Source organism: Mus caroli, chromosome 2 (assembly GCF_900094665.2).
Source record: "Mus caroli chromosome 2, CAROLI_EIJ_v1.1, whole genome shotgun sequence".
Taxonomy (NCBI): Eukaryota; Metazoa; Chordata; class Mammalia; order Rodentia; family Muridae; genus Mus; species Mus caroli.
In genome coordinates, this window is record NC_034571.1 from 43799585 (window position 1) to 43807766 (window position 8182).

At 37.7% G+C, this 8182-nt stretch overlaps 1 pseudogene; it reads left to right on the top strand.

The window, feature by feature from the left end:
• Window positions 1-2531: 2531 nt before the first annotated feature.
• LOC110290372 lies at window positions 2532-2937 on the top strand (annotated as a pseudogene).
• Window positions 2938-8182: the final 5245 nt, after the last annotated feature.

The window sequence follows — 8182 nt, forward strand, 5'->3', positions numbered from 1 at the left end:
ACTTTATATGCCCCAATATAGGGGAATGCCAGGGCCAAAAGAATGGGAATGGGTGGGTAGGGAAGTGGGGGGCGCTATGGGGGACTTTTGGGAGAGCATTGGAAATGTAATTGAGGAAAATATGTAATAAAAATATTAAAAATCAAAAAAAAGGGATCAATTTAAGCCCCCACACAGAAATAATTGCATTGAATATGTAAACAAAAATGCATGTTACCAGAAAAAAATAAATACACAAAAGAGCAAAACAATTGGCAGTGATTTTATAATGCAACTTTATACATATATGCATATATTCAATAAGGCACCTCAAAATACAATAAAGAGACAGAATTGAAAATAAAAGGATAGAAAAGTTGTGCTGCTCAAAGCTGATCAGACGAAAAGGAGTTTTATTGGTATTATATAAAGAAGACTGACTGACATCATATAAAAGTCACTACAGAACACAGAAATTCACCAGGCCACTGAAGGACATTATATACTGAGAAAAGAAGCTTGCCCCTGAAGACATGGCAAAACTTTGTCACATTCACTGTGAGATATTCCTTTTTATATAATTTTATTTTAATTGAAAATATATTTTTTATACAATATATTCTAATCATGGTTTCTCCTCTCAAAATCCTCCCCACCCACTCAAATCCTCACCCTTTCTTTCTCTCTCTCTTTAGAAAACAAACAGGTAAGATATTCTTGAACTGACAAAATTAAGGAAGCATGGAACAGATGCCTTTGGCGGGAGTTAGTGAGGTGGTAGAAAGAAGAGTCTCGTGGCTCTGACTGTAAAAGTACACAGCAGAGGTTGGTAGTGATGGAAATGTTCTTACCTTGAATGAGCCAAAGCTGGTTTTCATAATGTTGCTTAGATTTAGGAAAGTTAACATTATAAAAAGCTGAACGTGGAAGAAATAGTCCTTCTCATGAAAGAGCACAGAAATTGGTTACCCAACCTCAAATGGTCAGCCCTGAAAACATACATACAAGTAACATCACAGAGACAGAGCAGGTTGTACAAAAGCTAAGTAGTGAGTGCCTAAGGCCCATGCCACTCTCATCCACTAATATAAATATAAAACCCTAGGTCCAGATGCTAACAAATCTAATCAAAGAAACTTGGAATTAACTAGCTCGCATCTCAGCAGGGGTATTTGCTGACTACAGAGAGTTTAGCTTTGGGATAATTTTTAAATAAGATCATTCCATTAAAATAATAAAAATTTACCATCGTAATAGCTTTCTAAACAGGCGTGCAATAAAATTGAAAATCCATTTTTTAAAAAAAAATAAGAGAGCAAACTCTGTTATCAGTCATCAAATATGTATAAAGGATTTTCTTTAATATTCTCAGTCTCAGGAGTATAAGTGGCATCCATTAACTGAACATAGAGATAAATATTAAGAGTCATTACGTTATCTTCACATATAACCCCATTCAGATGGCTACATTTCTTTAAGGGAGAGGGAAGGAGGGAAGGAGGGAGAAAAGGAGGGAGGGAGAGAATTTATAGCTAGTGAGGTTCAATTTTGGAAGCAGTCTCTGCTCTCGGTATTGTTTGGAAAAGAACCACCAAGAGTATCACCTACACATACTCCAACATGAGTAAAAGACACAGAGACTTCAAAATGCACTTGCTATTATAACAGATTTTTGGGTTACCCTCCATAAAGTATCTCGAATACAACACTCCTGAATTGCCAAGGACAAAGAATGTCTATTCTGTGTGAAAGCAGCAGAATCACGTGTATGCTTTCCAAAGTGAACACACACAAAACGATAGCTCTGTGACTCCTATAGACTGAGTAACTGATTTCGTTGGTGATGGCTTATAGCACACATTCAGACAGTAAAGTCTTTGAGAAGCCTTTGGGTGAAAATGTTTGTTCACCTCTGTCTTTCAAAACCTTATTTTAAGGCAGCAAAAACCTTAGTTAGCAGAATAGTCATTCACCCACGTGAGCATTCTATAGAAAACTGGAAGAAGCAAGGCATGAAATATATTCTATGAGATGCGGAATGTACATCAAATAAAGTGGTTTTGCTTTATTAAGACTAAATTCTATAGGCTTACAGGGACATTAAAATTTACATTTTAAGAAGCAAAATCATTTGCCGTAGCGCTGAAGATAAGATGTAGTTATAATTTTGCTTATATGACCTAAATGTATGTAAAAGTTTTATGTTAGAAGCAACAAACTACTGATAAATCAAATAAAACTTAATTAGATAAATAAATATGCAAACAGATACAGGGAGCTGGCAAAATGACTCAGCCAGTGAAGGTGCTTATTAACTCACAAAATCCACATAAAGATGGAAGGAGAGAACTGACCACCTTAACATAGCCCTCTGACCTCCACACATGCACACACACACATCATACACATATGTACAAATGCACACTAGTAGAACTTAAAAACTTTTAAAAGAACTAGATTTTTATCACAACTTTATTTACTGGATAAAATAAACAATAGATAAGAACACACATGTGGCTTCCTGTCCTGGCCGCCATCGGAGAGCAGCAGCCATGGCCCTGTGCTACCTCATGGCCGTGGGACTCAGCAAGGGCCACAAGGTGACAAAGAACATCAGCAAGTGAGACACAGCTGCCGTTGCAGGCGCCTCACTAAGCACGCCAAGTTCATACAGGACATGATCCAGGAAGTGTGCAGCTTTGCGCCCCATGAGCGACGCACCTTGGAGTTGCTCAAAGTGTCCAAGGACAAGCGTACACTCAAGTTCATCAAGAAGAGGGTGGGCACGCACATCCGTGCCAAGAGAAAGCAGAAGGAGCTGAACAACGCGCTGGCAGCCATGAGGAAGGCGGCGGCCAAGAAGGATTGATGAACCCTCCCCCAATAAAAGATCATTCCTACAAAAAAGCAGCAGCAGCACACATGTGGGTAAAGAATAATTTGATTAATAATTGTATATGTAAGAAATATAAAAATCACTGTTTTCACATAGTACTGAATACCTGGAAAACCCATACACTGCTGGATATAAAGTGACTATGAAACTATATATATATATATATATATATATATATATATATATATATATATATACACACGCGTGTGTGTGTGTACATACATGTATATATATATGACCCAGTTATTAAATAAACATAAAACCACATGACAAATATTAATGGCAGTTATCTTCAGAAGCTATGATCAGACAATTTGTCACTCTTCGTACTTGGCAATATTTTAATCAAAATCAAAATAATAAACATCATTTTCAGAAGATCCATGAAACACAGAAGAGCAGAACAGTTTCTTCCTTCTAAGAAGTCTACTCTGTCCTTCAGGTAGCATACCATTATTCATAATAATGCTTATTGACCAGGGATAATCTCTTTTCAGCATGAAACATTTCGTATTCAAGCAAAAATAATTGTAATACCTATTATTCTTAATAAGAAACTGCGCTCAGGTTGAATAATTTTACAAATACTTAATGTTAGTGTGTAAAAGAGAGTCTGACTTTAATAAAACGCTGGGGAAGGCACCAAAATGTTAAGATCATTAATTAGCTACAGAGAGGAGAGAGACTGGAGGCTGGAAGCAAAGAGTTTGTCCTGAAGAGTCAGTGTCCATCTAACTAATGCAGCCAAAAACTGGGTCTACTCGTATGCGATCCAGTAGATCTTAGCATCACCAGTGCACTGACACTTGTGCCCACTGTCAGACCCCATCATGCAAGTGTATCTCAAGTGCCTTTCTGCTTCCTGTCTGTCTTAGTTGGGGTTCCATTGCTGTGAAGAGACACCGTAACCATGACAATTCTTCTTATAAAGGAAAATATTTAAAGCATGGCAGCCTGAAGGTAGACATGGTGCTGGAGAAGGAGCTGAGAGTTCTACATCCTGATCTGCAGGCAGCAGAGGGAAAAAAAAAAGGAAAAAAGAAAAAACTGGTTTGAGTTACTGAGACCTCAAAGCCCATCCTCTAGTGACACACCTCCTGCACCAAAGCCACACCCACTCTAATGAGGTCACACTTCCTAAAGGTGCTGCTCCCTATGGACCAAGAATTCAAATTATATCAATTCTATAGAGCCATTCCTATTCAAACCAGCACACTGTCCCATGAGTCCCTTAAGCCCTGAAGCTGCTCAGTTTTTCCTCACAGAATCTTCTACTCAAAAAGAAAAAAGAAAAAAAAAATGTCTCTACTAGAACACTTGGCTAAGGATGTTTTTCACTACATTATTTCCAAGACAGATGAGTGACAGGCCATAGCTTTGCTAAGAGTTAACTATTTCATCTGTTTGTTGTAACTTTAGGGCATGCAGCAGTGCTGAAAGCCACTGGATGGAGAGGCAGTTTCTCTTTAAGTAGTATGTCTCCCATAGCCTCCAGTTTATTGATTGTTCTTCCTCTTTGTTACTTTCAAATGTATCTTTTCATTTGAACTTTGCAGCACTAATATATGCCATCATAAATTGCTTTGTAATGTATATAGTGTCTGAGACTCTATGGACAATAAACTTGTATCTCTTCCCAGAACTGGACAGCACAACAGAATGAACCTAGGCCATTCCGATGTCTGCTGTGCCTTCTCATATGTATCAAAGTTTCATACAGTTGTAAAATGGTCTCATTGGGTGTCCCCTTCTTTAGTGATCTTCTCAGCTCAGCTTCTAAAGAAAAGAAAAATGTAGCCCTCTCCAAGCATATACTTGCATTTGAAACTCTTTTTTTTTAAGGTTTTCTCCCATAAATATATGAGGAACAGTCATTATCATTATCAATTTATTGGCTAACAGACTACTGCAGAGGGGGAATAGTCTTTCAATCACACTGAGGTTCCTGTCTCAGATCCACAGAGTATGTTTAATGACTCTGTGACATCATTTACCCACTCTATGTCTCCATTTACTTTGATGCAATGAAAGTGTAAGACTGCCTTTCTCGTGGGATACAATGATGAACAAATGACATTAATTAACCATGCTCTGTAGCTGTTAACGTTTTTCACAATTATTTTTATTCTACTTTGATCTATAATCACTAAAAATTACTGTCCCCATTGTTCCTGACAGAGGTCAAGAGACACTCACATAAGTCTTAACAACAAAGAGCAAAACAACGCCTCTCCATGGGCAAGCTGCAAAAAATATACTTGGCTTTAAATTTTAAATTGCCCATTGACCTTTCTCAATCCTAGGCTGGAGGCAATCACTTTCTATTTCACAAAGGTCACTTATGAAATAACCAGCATAAGGTTGGCTAAATATTTTCTTAATTCACTTCAACTGACTTTCACAACAGAATCAGCTTGAAATACAAACTGATGACTAACTATATACACTATATGGTGTACTTATATATAATATAAATATATATGTCTATCAGTGTGGATGTATGTATGGAAAATATAGACACTGCTATAGAGACATCTATGATATTCTATGTGTATATGCCTCTAGACTATGAATGTGTGAACACATGTAGACATTTGTGTGTAGATGGACAGATGGCTAAATTAAGCAGTCTTTCCTCTTTGCATATTAACTTATAAAATATTCTGTGCTCATGTATAGATATGCATGGACTAGTACTCCATAGATTAGTAACAAATTTACCAATATGACCTCATTCCCCTTATACTTAACTTGGATTAGGTACTAAATACAGATAAGTAAAATCTAATATGTGCCCCCAAAACAAAAGTATTTAGAAAACAAATCATAAAAATTTACTGTAAAAGCATCAAATTTAACATGCACATTATCCTCATATATACAGTATTATAAATATATCTTGTATAGTACATATATTCCTGTTAGGTATCACTCTCAAAGAATCAAATTGATAGTTTTCTGGACAATATGTTTCAGTTTTCTCTATCAAGCTTTTGTGGTGTCAGTCTCAACTGACCATTATTTTAGCAACATGTAACCTCCACTTAGATGTTAAGAGATACTAGCAGGCCTGGAGTAAGATGTGCTTTCAACATGCTCACAACATTGGCTGTTTTAAATATTGTTGGAGAAAGGAACGGAGTGAGTTAAGTGTGCAGTACAAAGTCACAGACATACTACTGAGACAAAACTCTAGTTTGACCTTCTTTCTTATTCCACTACTCTAGTGAGTGAGTTCTGAGGCTCACAATGAGTCAGATTTCATTTTCATCCTCAGAAACATTTGGAACACTTGGCAATAGCACAACCCAAGGTGGAAACCCAAAGTGAGTGATGGATTTGACGAAGCTATGCTCAGAACCTGGGTAAGTGTGATGAAGGTGCTATCCTGGGCTCATGCACCAAAGGAACCTGAGATGGCCTCAGGACCAACTGTGTCTTAATAGACTGATCAAATGAAGATGTGTTACCAAACTAGAAAAAAATCATTGAAAAATACTACAAAGCCACCCTGAAAAGGTGATAAGCCACAAGACTCTACATTCTGAGTAGAGGTATAGCAAAAATCAAAGAGTGGGATCACCTCCGTATCCGGAAGATGAGATGGGGCTCCAGAGGGAACTGCTTGGAGATTCCATATTGATCGATTTGGTACAACCTACCATCATCTCCTGTTGAGCAGTTGCACTACTAGCATTCTAGCTGATCATCATATATACTTGCCTTTCTACAATTCCGCACACAGGCAGACAAGGAAATGCCTTTAAAGCATGAATATGTGGATAGTACTCTTCAACCTACAACTCATGGAAGACTCTCTATGATCATCTGAAATAAAATCCTGATTATGTATTGTGGCAAATAAGGCATCACTTGATAGGTCTCCACTTTCTTTCGACTTCTCAACAGCTTCCTCTGCCCCACCCACCCTCGTCTCTTTGTCCTTCAGCAAACTTTACAAGCCCCTCTTGTTTTGGAGTCCTAGAACTTGCTAATCTCTCTGCATAAAATTTTCTTCTGCCAATTTCCTAAATAATTGCTTTAGTTCTGAACAGAAAAAAAAATCAATCTTCAGAGTGGCTTCTTGTGAACAGTGCACACACACACACACACACACACACATACATATGGGGACACATATGTGTGTATGTGTCCCCATTTCCTTCCCTTTAATGTCAGCAATGTTCTTTGATAATGTCAGTATCAGAGTCATCTTTGTGTTTATTTTCTTTACTTCCTGACTAGAGTATGAGCTTTTTGAAAATATATTCTGCTTATTATCATCACTCCGACATGTCTAAAATTCAACACAGCACCCAACACATACAAAACGCCCAGTACATGTTGTGAATGAATGAACATATCAATATAATTCATATTTTCAATGAACAATCAGTCAGTAGGGACAATCCAGACATGCATAGCTAGCTTATAATGCAAGCCAAGGGGATTTAGCAAATTACAGGGTAGCACAATGAAGATAAAATTAAATCTAGCTAGGGTGAGAGAAGGGTCAGATCTTTCTCACACGTACAGACACTTGGACACACACCTGGGAGTTTGAATTAGGCTGAAACAGATAGATGAGATTTCCAAAGGAAGAGACACAGGAACCAGTCTGGGCCCAACACAAAAACCTGATTGCATAGCGCTCAGTGTTCCAGGAACAGCAAATAACCCTGGGAGAGTGCCATCTGTGAGCTGAATACAGGGAGCAGGAAATGGAGCCTCGGAAAAAGGGAGACAGATTTGAAGGGCTCTCAACTTCGAGAAGTGATGCTGCTTTACGAGTTCGAACAACACTGGAAGTGTGCATCAGAGCTCAGGGCATACAAAGGAATGAGCAACGTCACCTCTTCATCCCAAATCTCCATCCTAACTTGCACACTGATTCTGAAACTTGAACTGACCATTTCATTTTCCAGAATAGACCTTGGCTTGTGTCATTGCCCATAAAATCTTTCCGCAAAACTCCCCTCTACTACTTAAACTCCTCATTCCTGTAGCCTGCTGTCACTTACAGCATTTGGTGTAAGTTATATAGATTAGGGTCAACAGTTGATATGAGAGGAGGAAAAAAACAGGGGGGAAAAAGGAAATTTTCTTCAGAGTAAAGAGGTTTTTTTTCTTTTAAGTCTAATCAAATTATGTTAGATACCAGAAGAAAGACATCTCAATCCTATCTCCTATTCTGATGAATATTAGTCTCCTAATGTTAAGCTAATTAAGTGTGGGTGAAAGAAAATGCAAAAAGAAACTCACATCTGAAAATTTATCACATTGTTTTTTTAAGTTAAAACACATAAG